The sequence below is a fragment of the Falco cherrug genome, chromosome 16 (genome assembly GCF_023634085.1).
Source record: "Falco cherrug isolate bFalChe1 chromosome 16, bFalChe1.pri, whole genome shotgun sequence".
In the NCBI taxonomy this organism is placed as follows: Eukaryota; Metazoa; Chordata; class Aves; order Falconiformes; family Falconidae; genus Falco; species Falco cherrug.
The window spans coordinates 6,528,650-6,545,609 of NC_073712.1; the positions used below are offsets into that span (position 1 = coordinate 6,528,650).

Consider the following 16,960-nt stretch of genomic DNA (forward strand, 5'->3'; position numbering starts at 1 on the left):
TCCTGGGGACACACTTCTCTGGGCTCAAACCTGCCCCGGGTGACTCCAGTGACTTCAGGGTCATCACCCTGGGCACAAGCTTGGGAAGAAGAAAAGAGATCAGCCAGTTTCCCACCCCCATAAATCAGGGCTGAACCCACTAAGGACAGGCAGTGCTGGGGAAAGCGGCTTTGCTAGGGTGCCCTCCCCCTCCCCTGGCAGACCAGACACCAAACTCCCTTTGCCTTTGGCTTCACCATCACACGCAGGGGCTCAGACAGCTCCTATAAAGCCACAGACCTGGATCCCTCCTGGGACAAGAGCAGAAACCACCGCCAGCAGTTGGAATTCACACCTCAGCTTCACACCGTGTTTGAAGAGAGGGTTTAACCACCCATATCCACCGAGGCTCCTTTGCTTCACTGGCACAAACAAGAGAAATTGCCCAGAGCCCCCCTGACTAAACCTCTTCGTGCACTGAAGGATTCCCAGCTGATATTCCCATCCAGGCTGTCCTGTGCCACCCCATCTGGCTGCAACACAGGACACTGGTGTGCTTCCCACTGGGGATTTCCCTCGGATGCAAGAGTGAGGCCAGTGGGGCAAGGAGAGGTGGCAGATGAAGGCAGCGATGCTGGCAGAGCTGTGGGGCTGGGGTGACCCTCCCTGCACGCCCCCACTGATCCTCCCCATTGCCAGCTAAAGAAGATTAGCCAGAGCTGGGGTGACAGATCGAAACAGGACGAGTTGATGGTCTGTCCATGTGTGAGCTGCCATTGTGTGCCTGGGTGTGTGCAAGGCAGAACGGTGGTTAAGCCTCACGCAGCTATTCACGCCCTCCCGGGGGTTTGGTGAACCATGTCTCAGCACCGAGAGGTCAAGCTTGCTCTTGCTTTAGGCTTTGTGGGGTCTCTGCCATCGTGCTGCTGAGCTGGCAGCCCTGGAAGGAAGATCTCCTGAAAGCCAAGCTCAGGATGACCCTCCTGATGAGCCTCCCCCCATGTCCTCTGCTGTCATCGGCAGCTCGGTGCAACAGGCAGCGTGCAAGGGCAGCGCGCCCTGGGAGTGGGGAATGTGGGACTGGAATAAGAGACAGCGCGTGGAGAGGGACCGGTGGCATCCGTGCCTAGAGGCGGGTTTGTACACCTTGAGTGGTGGGGTTTGGGGAGCGTTGTGGGTGCATCTGCTGTGTCAGGTCCAAGGTGATGCAGATGTGAGATATTTGTGTTTCGTCTGCTGCTGGCCCTGTTGTTCACTGTTAGCAGTGATTTGTCATGTTCTGCTGGCAAGTCATCGGGGACTCGTGACATAATGTGACACCTATTAGCATAAGGACAAATTCTGCTGGAGAAAGTGTCTCTTTTCCACTTTGGAGACCTTTCCTCCGTTGCTCACCCTGCTGGACAGGGCACCAGGGACCCACTGGTGCCTCCCAAGGGACAGCCACCCCTGGAGGGGAGATGAACCCCATGGGGAGACCCACAGCTCAGTGTGAAGGTGCCCCAAGGCTGTCCCTGAGCCTTTTCTCTCTGCCTGGAACCATCCCAGCCCAGTCCCGCCCAGCCCTGCTGCTGAAGGTCTGCCACCGCTCCCTGGGGACACACAGTCTTCTGCAAAAAACAGGAGAGGACATCCCTTGGGTCCCACTGGGCAGGGAGCCCCTCCTCAGAGCAGGGCTCGGGGGACTCTGCCGTCCTCTCCTCTCCTTGCTGTTGCTGAAGCTTCCAGCAGAGAAAAATTATTATTCTCCGTAACAGTCTATCGCAGTCCAGACACGCGAGTGTGCCCAGGCACTTGCACACACACAGTCTCTCCACACCAGTACCCACATCACTGCACAAGCCATTGGGAACTGTCTGGTCTCCCCAGACCCTGCCAGACCTCAGGACCCCATCGCCAGAGTCCCTTCGGTTTCAGTAACCCAGCACGTCCGAAATAACGGCAGGAATCAAACGACACCGAAATCAAGGCAATTCCTATCTCACAGCAATTAATTTCCTTTTCCCTCGCTGACATCACCGTTCAGGTTAATACATGCACCACTTCCCTTATCTTTCTTTGGGATTACCTCATTGGAGAGAACCCGGAGAGCCTCCCTCTCCGCTGTGCCGAATCCCAGCACTGGTGTCGGAGCTGCAAGTTTGCAGCCGGAGGAAGGATTGCTCAAATGCAGTTCCACCAGCACACCCAGCTCTTCTGACCACACCGGCACTTCACGCTGTTTTCTCACAGCATTCAGTGATATTCAGCAAGGCACAAGCACCAACATATCTGCCCTTCGCCCTTCGGTTCACACTCATCAGAAAGGAAAATACTCTTCCGCACCAGGCAGCTTCTCTCTGCCTGCAGTCAGGGGTTCATATGTGGGTTTTATATGCGATACAAACAATGCAAAAGTGTTTGCGCACACACGCAACCCCCCAGTGCTACAAAACACACACACCCTTCACGTGTGGCACTTGAGTAAGACAAAAAACTTATCATATATGTACGTGAGCATATGTTCGTAGACAGGAGCACTCATACAAGTGCATGCTTCATACCAAAATCCAACAGTTAATGAGCTCACGTGTAATTTAGCTGACAAGTACGCTAACATGTGTTGCATGTAATTGTGTGTCAACAAAATACAGATGAATATATATACACACATCTCCACAAACATTCATATAGTGACAAATTTTGATCAGTTGGTGATTATTCTCATCTAAAACAAAGGGAAAGATTTTTTTTTTCAGCTATATCCCCACAAGAATGTAACTACTGCAAGCAAATGCCACACATTTGCTACAACATGGTGCGAACAGATGTGAATACATATATTCACATACACACACACACACACACACACAAACACATTTTCAACAAACACAATAAACAGATGAAGGACTTGAATTGCTTTGGGATGCTCTGCATTGCCCACAGAGTTTAAGTCCCTGGGGGGAGCTGTACAGGTAACGCATGCACATGGGAGCCGATGGATGCAGGTGTCTGCGTGTGCTTCGCCTGTGCTTGTTACAAATGCCCATCGTACACCGAGCGTGCAGCCTGTGCACCCACTGCTATTCACTGCCTCCTTCTCTCACACACACAACTCCTCCAGGCAAGACTTCAAACAAAGAAAGAAAGAGAAAAATGCTGTCTTACTTTTTTTCCTCCTTTTTTTTTTTTTTTTTTTTTTTTCCTCCTCTCTCCTCCCCGCCGCCTCAATCGCAGGACTTCAGCGGGACTGCAATTCTTTGGTGGAGATTATGAAAAGCAACTTGACAAACCGCCGAGCGCTGCACACAGCCGTGCGGAGGGAAAGAAGAGCTTTGCCAGCAGTGAAGAGAAGGAACAAAAGCCCAGCGATGCCAGAGCGGTGCTGAATAGGTGTCTTCCTAATTGTAAGGGGATTGTGTGGCTGCGTGTGGTTGCAGGGCGGGAGGAGGCGGGTGGAAGGGGCGATGGGAAGAGGCCTCCCTCCCACGCCGGCTGGGGACGGCCACCCGCAACCCCAATCTGAGGTTAGTGCATAAATTATCCGCCGTCTCTCGCGCCCTCCCCGTTGGGTCGCGGAGCCGCGCACACGTCTGCATCCCTGCTGCTCCCATCCACCGACAGCTTCCCATTCCCCACGCAGCCCACCGTGGATACCGGGTACCCACTCGGCATACACCCCACCCAGGGCAGGGATGCCGGCTCTCCCCATCCCGTCTCTCTCCCGCTTTCTCCCTTTCTGCTTTGTCTTCGGCCCCGTCTCCCAGCCAGGCAGACACAAAAGAGCCCCTGACCTGGGAGAAGAAATAGCCGTTTCCAGAAAAAAAAACCCACCCGAGTGCTCCGGTGTGTGCTTTCAGCAGGCAGGGAAATTAAAAATAGCTGGTATAGCTCGAAATCAGAGGCAGCATTCCTTCCCTAATGAGTGTAATTAGCAGAGTGAGGATGGAAGCGTGTTTCCCTGGCTGTTCCCTGCATCCTTCCGTGTCTCCGAGCACCAGCCTGCCTGTGCTCTTCCACAGGCTTTTGAGAAACAGCGTTTTCCCACTTCCAGGAGCTGCTGGGGCAGAAGCTGTGCTTGGATGCAGCTATCAACATGCACTTCAGATGCCTTAAGCTCTCCCTCCACCTCTGTCTCAAAATAGAGGGTTTCAGACAGGATTAAATCCCCAAACACACATCCTGAGTCCTCTGGGGCTTGCTGAAGCAAAGACAAGTCGGATTTGGGACCTTTTTTTTTCCCCCCCCTGCTCATCGCTATCCATCTACTTTAGCTCTCATAAATCCCAAGCTGTCAGTGTAACAACGGGTGATTCAGTGGGGATTTAGCCAGGCTTCAGACCCGTGGAGCGAGCCAGATCCTCCTCCCGTGGCAGCTCCCAACTGAACATGAGCATGGCATTACCTCACCCTACGCCGGCTCCCCTCGTGCCAGGACGCGAGATTTGGGCTGCCCTCCCCTGTGGAGCCGGGAGGTCCCTTGGAGGGAGCAAGGACCTTCTCTGTGCTCTGCTCTCTGGGTAGCCCCCTCAGCTACCCTTTAAATCTAAATTCTGCCCAGGATTAGTCTAACCATTGCTTTGGGCTGCATCGTCCTGGGTGAGAGCAGCAAGCACCTGCGATGGGATGAGGATGCAGGAGGGTCCACGCTGCGCATCCTTCCCCCAAAACAGGGAAGGGGCAGCAAACGAAGCCCCACGGGAGGGCAACACGCTTGGAGATGTGTTGAGCAGCTCATTAACTGATCGGCCTAATGACCCGCTCGGTCGGGTTGTCTGCACAAGCCAGAGGAGGAGCAGGAGCATCCGGATGGGGCAAGACATTGGATGTGGCACGGGGCTGCCCGCGCAGGCAATCCAGCCATGCCACCAGGCTGTAGCAGGCCAGGAGCGGCCGGGCAGGGCTGCGTTGTCTCTCAGCATCTGCTCGGCTCTGACATTGTGCTCACTTGGGCTTTTTTTTAATTGTCTTGATGTCCCTCATTTGCATAATCCCCATAATGCAGCGCAGCAGGACTTTTGCTCTGAGCTAATAAATAGATGACAAAAATAAATGTGTCATGTAAGATTTGCTTCCATTTCTTTCCTTTGTGAGTGAGCTATCACCAAGAAATGATGCTCGCGGGGTTGATCTCACAGGAACTGTCAGCTTGGCCTGCCATAAGCAGCGATGTTCGCTTTGCCCGTGGTATGCAACTTTGCCAGATGTTAGGCTGAAGCAGCGAGCTGGGAACAGGAGGAAAAGGCGGCTGTGAAATGCAAGGATGTGCTCCTCGCCACCTGGGCTTTGCCTCCACATCGGTCCTCCAAAGCTCTTCCCCAAAAGTCACCCCAAAAGCAGGCTGGCAGCCAGTGGAAGGACTGCAGACCACAAAAAAGTTAATTGTTGTGTTCGTAACGCATTTGCATCCAGTTACCGCTGGGTAGGTACCTGGGGTCCCTTATTTTTAGATGCATTTTCTTCAAAATTATGTGGCACTGTGGTATCTTTTCCTCCCTAATGCCATGGCCGGCTTTTTGCTTGTGGTGGAGTTGCACTACTTATGAAATTAGTTCCCTTAGTTAAGAAAAAGTGTAATCACTTTTCCACGAATATCCAAGAGGACTCATGAGGCTGGAAAGGCAGCACGTGTTGGCTGCAGGACGATTCCCCCCTTGGTTTTACAAGAACTTATTTATCACCTCAAAAAACTTGACTGGGTGATGCATGGGGCAGCAATGGGAACACCAGAGCTCCCACCCCAAAACAGCCTGAACAGGCTCGAAGTTTTAAAACTTCGAGATAGGGCTCTGCATCTGCAGAAATCTCACTCCATGACTGGGTGTTTTCCTAAGCTGGAGCTCAGCTGGAAGTGATGGAGCTGCTGGGCATCACTCCCACATCAAGTCAGACCAGAGGATCCCTTCTGAGCATCAGGTCTGTGAAGCGATGGGGTTTGGATCTGATGGAAGATAGCAATGAGCCTCGTTAGGTTTCTGAAGATGTAGTAGAGATGGTTACTTTGCAGAGGGTGCTGGCAGCTCTGGAGATCGTATCTCAAGCATTACAGCAGTTGGTGGGGTTTTTTTTTCTTCCCGCAGCCCTGTGATTCTGGAGGATTCTCAGATCTTATATAAAAATGCCTTAGCATTTCCAACTGTGTTGTTTGTTGAGGAAAGCCTGAAAACATGAATCCTAAAGGGTAAAAGCTAGAAGAGAAATAAAGACCTGATAATTTATGAGCTGCTTTTTTTTTTTTTTTCTTTTAAAACCCTGACCAATTTTAAATCATTTTTATCACTGTACATAACTGCCTTCTGGCATGCGACTGCTTGAGCCTGGTGTTACTGTAACGAAGGATTCACAGCTGCTGGACAGTGGAGGAAAAAAACACGGCCCATGGTTTCCAAAATGCTCAGATCAGGCTGTGAAAGGAGCTCATCAACCTCACAGAGCTGCACTTAACTGACATTTAAGAGGTCCTGGGATGGGGCTTTTGGCTCACGCACAGGGTTTCCCAGCGGGGCTGCTTTGTAGAGGTCTCCCCCCATGCTGGAGGTGGGATGTGTTTGCAGCAAGCTGGGCTGGCAGCCGGGATGCTCGGGGCTGCCTCATCTGCGGCAGCAGCCCTGAGGAGGAGATGCACCTGCAGATGGGTGCTGGTGGGGGAAGCAAAGGCAGGGGCTGAAGAACAAGAGACAGGGAACAAAAGCAAAGGAGGAGGGAGAGGTGAGCTGTGGTGTAAGGCTGGATCATGACTCCAGCGGTGGTAAGCACCAGCAGGAGAGCTTTCCACTGTGGGCAGCCAAGATCTGCAACAAGTCCTCTCTCAGCTCGTCCCAGCAGTGAGTTCTGCACCCCTGATGGTCTGAACCAGGCTCAGCTGCCTCCCAGCCTAAGCACCAGACCCAAGTGGTGCTGTGAGACAGTAGGGTGCTGGGATGAGGGAAGGCAGAGAGCCATAAGGATGGAAAGAAGAAAAAAAACAGTGAGAGGTGGAAATTAGATGAGATACAGGAGTGAGGCATGGAGAACCGCGGCGCATCCCTCCAGGATGCAGCAAATAATTTTCCCCTTCCCCAAAGCACCATGGCAAGAGGATGGAATCATCCATCTTCATTACATCACCAGAATAGGCTCTGTCAGGTTACACTGTAAAACTAATCAATATTCCCTGTGGCCTTGCTGGCCGCAGCTCCTGCCACGCTGCAGGCAGCTGCACACAAGTGCTGGCACACCCGGGCACTGCTCCCCGGGCAGCACGGGTCCGCACGCCGCTGCGGGAGACAGAGACACCCAGTTACTGCCATGCACTGTCTACATATGCTTGATGTTTTTTTAAACGAGTTCACACTCTTTCTTATCTGGCTACCCAGGTATCTCTTTTTCCCCTTGCCATAATATCCTGACACTTGTCTGCTTATTTTCTGTAGGCAAGAGAATAAACATCCTACAACAAAACCCCACAGAAGTGCATTTATTCAGGGAGCAAGAGTCACCACAGAAAGCCTTATTTGCCCAGTTGCAATCACACAAGCCCACTTAGACTGCAAACCTAACTCAACATGCAGCAACCTGGAGCTCACGCACAAAACAAGGCACTTCCCTCCACAGGGACATTCCTCTAGAGCAAAGAGAAGCGAAGGGTTGTGCTATGAGCATTGCTTGGCTCCTCAACGCAGTTTGGACCAGCTTGGCCAGACTGCTCAGCACCCTGCACCTACCCTTGCGCCCAAAGCACCCAGATCTCACACCCAAATCTTGCATCCAGCCCAGCCGGGTGCTGCTTTTCCCTGGGGAAGACTCCCAGCAGTCCCAAAGCAGCACTGGAAATGCTCCTTGTCTCATCGCTGCCTGTCCCTGCTGAACCCGCACGAACAGGGGCAGGGAGTTAATAAACCTAGGAAATAAAGGTTAAGATTCCATCACTGGGTGCTGCTGAGAGCAGAGCAAAGATGCTAAGCCTTTCAGTTGTGCATGGTTGAAAAATGATGGAGGGGTGCAGGGGACACGCCTGTGTGAGCAGAGCTGTTGCAAGAGCCGGGTGGTGTGTGGTGCAGAGGGGTTAACCCGATCGGTGCTGCCTAGATGGGCTTCAGGGATCAGCCCTCCCTGGCTGCACCTAGAGCTGGGGCTCAGCAGCATTCCCGCTGTCCGGTTGCTCCCAAGAAGCACCAGCGAGAAGACAAATCCCTGGGATGGGAGACCCTCAGGGCAGACAAGACCCTGACCACCACATGGGTCTTTGGATTTTACCAGGAGATGCTGCAAGCACACTGCATCGGGAGTCCCTCACTGGAGGTAACAGCCCAGCAGCAGGGAGCCTGCACCAGCTCATACTGGTCTTTAATCTGGCACAGCCCAGCCTGTGTCCACCCTATGACTGTTCCTGGGGCAGGAGCCGAGGGGGTCCGGTGAGCTCCCTGCTCCGCACCGGGGAGCATCACCCCAGCCGTTTGCAAGGCAGCTTTCAAAGCGTTCGCTCCCGCCTCGTGCCTGGGGTCCTACTGCAAGCAAAAGTCTTGCCCAAGACAAGACCCATCCATCTTACTCCCAGCCTGGCCGCGTGGCTAAAAATAAGCCAATAAAGTAGCAATCACCTTGGAGCAGCAGCAGCTCTATTAAAGCGGAGCGAGCTGCAGCACCTGTGCCCCAGCTCCATGGCATGCGCGCGCCAGAACCCCGGGAGCCTCCACCTGCCCTGCTCTGCCCTGCTGCCGTGGCGTGACGGCGGTGGGAGCCGGCACAGCATCCCCCGGTGCTGCTCCACGGCCCCACGCTCCTGCCAGGCCCCCGCTCTGCCTCGCTGAGCTTCTCCAGAGATGCTCCGGAGGTGCCATGGCTGCACGTGCCGGCATAGGATGAAGGCGTCCCTGAGCCTCTGGCAGCTCTCCAGCCTGCTGGGAGGAGAGGGGCTGATGGCAGCAACCGCAGTGATTGTTTCTTGCTTCGCACCTCTCCCCTGTCCCAGCAGCTCCTGGGGCCCGAATTGTCCGTACACCCTGGCTGTGGGTAAGCAGTGCTCCTTGGGGTTGCTCGTGCACCTCTTCCCCTGCAGACGTTGGCTGAGGTGCAGATCTGTCCCCATCTGATGTGCGGGATGTTTGCATCAGTTTCCGTTGCAAACGCTCATTTGTCATGTAGATCTCCTGGCATTTTTTTAAAGGGTAGATTAATTTAGGGGAGCTCTCAGATCCAATTTCCTCTGGCAATGGCTCTATTAGGCTGTGCACAGCAGAGATACAGGCTCCCGTCCTCCTGCTGCTACTGATGGAATTTGATTCCGCGCTGCCAAATCTGCAGGGCTGCAAACACATTCTCACTCTTGATTAATGTGAGTAATTTCTGCTTGAAAGAAGGTTGAAATGAGCAGCCAAGGGGAAGCGAACGGTGAGGGTTCCCCCCACCACCACCCCTCCTCCTCCCCCACCCCTCACTGCTGTTTGCATTTTACCAGCCCTGGCATGGGCTAACAGATAAACAGAAGCGCTGGCCCGGTTTCAAGAGCAGCAGAAGGTGCGGGAGGCGGGGGGCAGCCGGCGCGGGCGGGACGTGGCTCCTCCAGGGGGGTGGGCGGTGGGGGTCGCCCCCAGCCCGCAGCTGTGCCGCAGACGGGACCCAGGAGCCCAGGCCAGCGCCACGGGGTGGGGGGCTGCGGGGAGGCTCAGGTGGGTGGAAACGTGAAGGGAAAGGGGGTCCGGCTACGGGGAGCAGGGGGTTGGACATGTAAGGGGAAAGGGCGTCCCACATGGGGGGCAGGGGGTCTGTACATGGGGAGAGGTGTCCTGGGGGTGCCCTGCCTGTCCCCATGCAGGCAGGCACAGCACTCCTGCCCTCAGCCCAGGTCCGGCCGCTCCTACTTTGAGGAGCGATGCTGTCGGCGAGGACGCTCAGGCCGGGATGCTGAGCATCTCCCTGGCCCTGGCTTTCCATCCTGCCCCACTCAAGGGTCCCCAAGGGTCCAGCCTGCTCCCAGTGGGCCAGCTGCTGCAGGGACTCCCTGTTTTCCTGCAGGGCATTCACACCCTCCGCTTTTGATTCCTTGAGACACACCACTTGGCGCTGATGTGGGGACCCGAGATGCCCGCATGGCTGTGTGGATTTGGAGAGGGAGAACCAGCTGGCCCATGCCAACACGGTGAGCAGCCCCTGCCCCAGCATCCCCGTGGCACCTACCACACGAAAACCTGCCCTGCAGTCAGGGTCTTTGTAAGACACCATCGTAGCAGCAGTAATAAGGAGAATTTTTTCCCAGTGAAATCCCGTCCCCTACGTCTTCTCCCTCAGGAGCAGCGGTGGCTTTGCATCTCCTCTTCAATTTATTTTTATAAGGAAGGAGGGAGAAAGAGAGTCACATCCTAATCTGGCAAAATGTCAGGGAGTGATTCAGAGAAGAGGCGAGCAGCAGGGAGAGGCAGCCCACACAGGAGAGTTGTTTCTGATTTCCAAATGTCAGCATGTCCTTTAATTAAATGCTGATTAACAGGGGACGTGCTCCCTTGCGCTGGAACAGGGGCTGCTGCTGGTAACATCGCACTCTGCGGAGAGCCCAGGCGATGCCACCAGCCTGCTCGCACCCATGGGATGAGCTGCCTGGCACGCCGGAGAGGTGGGAGAGCCATGAGAGCTGGCCCTGGCTGAGCAAAGCAGCCTTGCCCCGTGGTTTGCACTGAGGGCACCAAAGGGTGCTGGTTCAGCTGCTGCACGGCTCAGTCACAGCAGGCAAGCCTCTGGTGCCCAGGTCCCTGCTGTCTTGTCTAGCCTCTGAGCTGGGATTGCGCCCATGATTTTTTTTGTCTCCGAGTGGAAGTTGCATTGGATCTAGTTTAGTGAAACTGAATGCAAACCCAGATGTGGATGCTCTTACTTTAGTCTGAGCAGCTCTTTTCTTCCTCAGCTTCTGTCTGTTCTCTACACGCTTAAGCTAGGCTGCAAAAATGCTCTCGCATTTGGGATGTCTGAAACAACTTGTGTAGCTAATAGTGTCCCTAAGCATTATCAGTTACAATGCTTCTCTTTGTCCTCTCAGGCATGCCTTGTGTTTGAAGTCAGTGGGAATGTTATCCTTGAGGGTGGGAGGGCTGGGCTGGGCTCTGGGCTGCGTCTGCCCTGGCAGGGTGGCAAACCCTCTTGCCTCTGGAAGTGGAGAGCAGCACCGTGCAGAGATAGCCACATTGGAAGGTGGCCAGTCACTTGCGTCCTGGCTGCCACCCTGCTGCCTCCACCTGATGCTGTCCCCAAGCACCAGGGCTGATTCTCTCCCTCCCATGGTGCAGGGAGGCGGCATGTGGGATGGAGCAGCTAAGTCCAGGCAGCACTGTGCCTTGTTGTGTGCTCCCTGGCGCGGGGAGCTTTGCACGGGACCTTGCTATGTGCACTCCCTCCTGGTGAGCATCACTACGTGCCCTGGGATGGGCGGTTGCCTGAGCCCGTCTGGCCTTCGGGATGGTTCGGGCTGGCCCAGCTGCAGGTTTTGTTCTGGGCGTCACAGGGTGGGAGCAGCCCCACTCCAGGAGTAGCAGGTTTATCCAGACCAAAGAGGCACATTCTGCTCAGCACTGCGTTCGTCTGGCTGACAAAAAAAAAATGTTCCCGAGCGTACAAAAGCTCTTTAAACTGCACCGAAACTTTTACCTCGGACAGCCTCCTTCAGAGACCGGTGTAATGCTGCGCACATGGAGCCGCTTGCCCAAGCAAAGGAGGTTACAGGGCTGCAGTCACACGCCAGACAAGGCTAAATCTGAAGAAATAATCTATATTTAAACCTGCACTTTTCAGTGCCAGAGCTGAGAGAAAAAGCTTTTCACGCTCATCCTCCCATCTCCACAGCCACCACCACCCTGCACAGCCCTCCCAGCACCTGCAGAAAGTCTGTCCTCCCTTTCTGTGTCACCTCCCAGCAGCTGGTGGGGACAGAGGCACAGGTGGCGAGTGGCTCTGGGTGCCACGTTGCCCCATGCCCCGCGCGATGTGCAGCTCGCAGCAACAAGTGTTTGCTCTCCCACAGCGACGCTGCCTATTCCCAAGCGCCACCTGATGGCATCATCTCCAAAAAGGGTTTGTTAGACAATATTTATACCGGCACAGACACCAGAAACAGCTCCGGCACCAGGGAGGGTGCAAATGGGAAGCAAGGCCCCTTGGCTGAGAGCAACCCTGGGCTCAGCACCCTGCCCCGTGCCCGTCCCCAGGATGGAGCAGACCAAAGCTGAGTTCAGCAAACACACGTGTCAGCTGCTGTCTTAAGACTGCAAAAGTTCTTCCAAGCTACCCAGGAGGCAGGCAGATCCTACTAGCCCAGGTTGGGGGATCCCCAGACACCCCCCCCCCCTTTTTTTAATTCTCTTTGATGTGCCTGAGAAAACACCTCTGTGTTTATAAAACGTGAGACCAAATTACACAGAAATCCTGGGGGCAGCAAGCCCTGAACACCACCCACATGGCAATGGGAAAGAAGTCACTTTCTTCTACTGCCAGACAAGGGATTTTGCCACACTGGTGTCACCCTCTGCTTCCCTAGAGAGATGCCACCCAGACATTTGCCAGGGACCCTTCGGCTGCAGTAGCCAAGCAGCAGGTCGGATACCCTCCCCACCAAAAGGAGAGGGTCTCCCCCGACACTGCAAACAGCAGCCCTGGCTTGCATGACCAGCACTAGTGCATCCAAGAGGCATCCTTCAGTCAGGCCTCCTGTCCCCCCCTCTCCCCAAACCAGTGCCTGTTCAGGGCAGGGGTCCTAGGTGAGATGAACGCAGCACTGGCTCAGGGTCCTCTTTGAGCATGAAGCCCCAGGAGGGGGGAGCCTCGCTCTGCCGATGTCCCTGCTTCACAGTCTGCCTGCCCCCCTTCCCTCCCTCTCCTGGGAGTGCTGGGCGCCCGACTCCTGTCAGGGGAAAGGCACCCGTTGGGGTGAGCCCCTGGTTTCACCCCAAGTGCCCACTGAGCAGGGCAGTGCCTGGCTCCCCAAGGACGGTTCTTACCAGCCAGCACCCCTGCTCAGCATCCCGCACCAGCCAGCGTGCCAGTGCCCATACCCGAACCCACGGGTACCACCCTGTCTCCTGCCGCTCTCCCCCCGTCTCGCTAGCCTCCGCGCCCGACTTCAGCACACATGGGAACACTAAGACACCCAATATTAAGGTACCCAGATGGAGAGACTGCAGCAAAGTGTTTTGTGCTGGGAGGGATGGGGAGAGGATGCAGGGGGAGGGGAGGTGGTGGTGGTGGGAAGGGGGGATGAATCATTTCGAGGGAGCCAGATTTCCATATTCCCCCTGCTGGAAAATTAAAGTCTGCTCTGAGTTTGCATCCCAAATGTGATTGCTTTCGGATCCCTGCCTTGGAAGGCACGTACCTCTCTCAGCAGCCGGCCCTGCCAGGATCAGTGTCCATGCTGTCTACCTGTCAGCAGGCTCTCTTCCTTCTGTTCACGCTGAGCATCATATTTTCTTTGAACACCGAGGTAGTTAAAAGCTGCAACTTAAGGACTCGAGAGGGGGGTGGAGGTGGACAGACTCACTGAGCATGAAAAGCAGCTATTGGCTCTGCCTCCCCGGCTGCTCTGCCACTGGGCTGGGCTGAACATGTGTCATCCTTCCCCTTGGTTCCCCTTATTTCCCCGTCACTGTCCTTCCCGCTCGGAAGGAGGCGAGTTATTGCCGGGTGATGGACCCCCCCGCAGCAGCGCACATCGCACCTGCCCCCTCGCAGGGCTGCTCGGGCAGATGCAAACGCTGCCCGAGACGCCCCGCTCCCTCCCCATGTCATGCAGCATATGGTGCGTGATTTTTAATTTCCTCGGGACAGCGGCTCGTATGGCGACTGGCAGGTTTCTCATCGAGCTTTAGCAGGCCTTTGATTAACCCCCGGTAGATCCTTATGTGCCAACTGTCCGTATGGGCTGAACAAAGCACTTCCCGATTCCACCGCTCCCTACTTCCTTCTCATTAACGGGGAGCTCTTCGTTTGAGCCCCCGCCAGGACAGCGAGATTGGTGTCCTGCCTTTAAAGCTGCCTCTCCCACATTACAGCAGGTGAGATCTCTTGCTGGGAAGAGGAGCCCGGCTAGACTCCTTTTGCAAACCCTGCCTACCTGTTACATGTCAGCCCTGTGCAGGATCGATCTTGCCAAATGAAATAGCTGAACGTTTATATCAGTGGCAATGCGAGAATCCGGCTTTTCTGCAGGGCTGCTCTCTCAGGCTCTCTGCAAACACAGGTGGAGTTGCTCAGTTCTGCTCGGGTCCTGCTGGGAAAGCTTCCTCTGCAACCACAGCCGCTTCTTTTGCAAAATTTGAGGTCCTTAATAACACAAGAAATTAGTCCACCCCTTCAACAAATCCCTGCGTGATTGCAAGGAGCTGCGCTGTGTCTCTTGGGTAACAGGCACCATTTCCAACAACATATATTGTGCTTGCAGATCAGCCGCAGGTTTGTTCACTCTTATGCATTAATTACTGATTCCTCATGGGAATAGCTTTCACTCTGCAGACTGTTCAAACTGAGATTGGGTCGGGGTTTGTGTGTTCGAGCACAAATGGGCAACGAGCAGCCTGGCTGTCTCTTCTTCTGAAAGGTTTCTAGTATGTGCAGCTCTGGCTGTGACAGCAGGAACGTCACTGTTTTAACTCCATCTCGTATCAACAAGGCCCAACTGCTTCTGTGTGTGGTCCTCGGTGCAGAGACAGCGCAGAGAGCAGGGAGCCCCTTGCCTGGTGGGTTCTGGTTGATGAATGATTGTGGAGAAGCAGCTGCTGCCTCGGTGAGGATGCGTGCGCGCTTCCCACCTCTAATCCAGCTCTGCCGTCTCGCTGCAGCATCGCCATGGCACTCTGGTCCTCTCACTGGCATTAGAAGGAACAATCACGTTGCATTTTGCACATAAGGAGCATGGCAAATGGATTTGCCATCTTCATGGACTTTGTTTTTTAACAAAAGCAAAAACTACTAAAAATGTAATCACTTTACGCTGCTGCTTTTACAAGACAAAGCCGAGTGTCCTAGCGAACACTCAATCATTCACCTTTGTTCAGGCAGAGAGGGGATCGTTAGGACAGCAGATGCCATCAGGGAAATCCTTCTATTTGCTTTGTTCTTCGATAGACCCCGAGGTTGCAAGAGCATCCCATTAGTTACATGGGAACTAAGGGCTTCAATATTTGTTTGAGGCACAGGATGAAAAATGTGGCAGCACCTCTGGACCTGGGATGCTGTTTTCTGGAGTGAAAGACCTTGGTGCCCTGGCTAGAGGCAAACCTCCAAGAACAGGTAAAGCCGCTGAGAAACAGGCATTTCTGATGCTGCTTGTGAGGGGAAAATGACATAAGCAAGGCACTTGTATGAGCAGTATGGTGAGTTCCTGCAAAACCGCGGTGTAAATACGGTCAGACTGTTTGCTGCTGAACAGGCACACTCAAGCAATGCATCCCTCCCTGGGGGAGTTTTACAGCCTTCAAGCTACGGGAGAGCTGTAGCTCAGCTGTAGTTAACGTTGAGAAAACGGTAAAAGAGTGGTTACATCCTCTAAAATACACGTCTTGTGCTGGATTTCAATAGCATTTGCTGAGCTCCACAGAAGGCAGAAACGTGGGATAGTTGTCCATCCTTGGGGATATTTCAGAGAGATACAGCTGCTCTAAACCACAGTGTTCTTACAAAAGCCCACCTGGTTCCTGTAGCAGCGTGGGGAGGAAAGTGCTGCCAGTTTTTAAGTGTTTTTCCAAAATCTACCCGCTAGCGGGCAGCAGGGCGAGAGGCTGTTTATGGGAGAAATGAGATGTCACCTGAGAACTGCAAGAGAGGGATCGTTTGTCTTAAAAACATTTAATGTGATGTGCAACAGTTGTGGCCCAGAAGAAAACTGCAGATGCTTCATCCTGATCCTGTGCAATAACCAGCTGAAACCTCTATCCCAGCAGGAAACCTGTGTGCGAGCTGATGGTTTTCTCCTGCAGCCTTAAAGCCCAGGTAGCTCCCACAGTGGAGCAGAAGTGACTTGCCCAGTATTTCAGTTGGTGTTTGTGGCAGAAGTGGGATGCGGTGTGATCCCCCCTCCCCGCAGCGTTTCCCACAGGGCAGGAAAGGTTGCAAGGTGAAGCCCCAAATGTCGCCAGGTGCCCGGCGCTTACCGCTGTGTGCTCACAGCTTTTCCACCGCTTCCTCATGCCACCGGCTCGTGCAGGCAGATTTTGGAGGGGAACCAGGAGCAGCGATGCTGCCCCCAGACAGGTTCAGCAGCTCTGCCACCCCAGGCTGAGTTTTTGCACGCCCCTGTGTGCCTGCATGTGTGCACACACAGGCTCCACCACCCCAGGCTGAGCTTTTACACGCCCTTGTGTGCCTGCATGTGTGCGCACACGGGCTGGAAGGACGTTGGTTTAACAGACCATGGGGCTGCTTTAACTCCTCCTCAGCCCTGCAGCAGCAGGACAGCCCTAGAGAAGTCTGTGCTTATCCTATGGGATACTCCAGTGCTTGCTGCTGCCCTGGGAAGCCCGGGCTCCGCTGCCTGGTGCGTGCATCGCTGACAGGGTGGTCTGCGCTGCCAGCAGCACCCAGGCAGCGCCAGGGCTCAGCAGAGGCAGTGGGTACCCCAGTTCAGCCTGGCTGAAGGCAGCTGAGCAGAAAGAGTGGCATGGCCTTGTTTCTGTGCCTGTCTCAGCTGGGTTGCATGGGTGTAGCCTGGCATTTCCCAGCCAGTCGTTTCTCCAGAGGACCACGAGGTGGAAGCATTTTCCAAAAACTCCTGTGATGGACCCCAAAGCACGGGCACGACCTGCCTCTAGTGTGAGCAGGGGGGACAGGACCGCCAAGTTGCTGCGGGGTGGCTGTACCCTGGAGAAAAGAGCTGAGAAGGGATCCAGTAGGAGCACAGGTCACAGGGGTAAAAGACCCTTCTCCAGGAAAAGGCTCCTGCAATTATCCGTGATGTTAGTTGCCCGCTACCCAGGGAAAAATGTCTTGTATTCAGCACCTCAGAGACAGAAACGCAGGAGCACACACTGCACAGGGCCGTGCACCATGC

The 16,960-nt window shown here is 54.6% G+C and overlaps 1 protein-coding gene across 1 annotated transcript in view; it reads right to left on the minus strand.

The window, feature by feature from the left end:
* The window catches only part of BLACAT1 (BLACAT1 overlapping LEMD1 locus), a 35,782-nt gene extending 22,387 nt beyond the window's left edge, over nucleotides 1–13,395 (minus strand). The window contains exon 1 of the mRNA XM_055728415.1: nucleotides 13,292–13,395. The gene's annotated coding sequence lies outside the window, so the exon portion shown is untranslated. The remainder of the gene's footprint in view (nucleotides 1–13,291) is intronic.
* Between the last annotated feature and the right edge of the window lie 3,565 nt (nucleotides 13,396–16,960).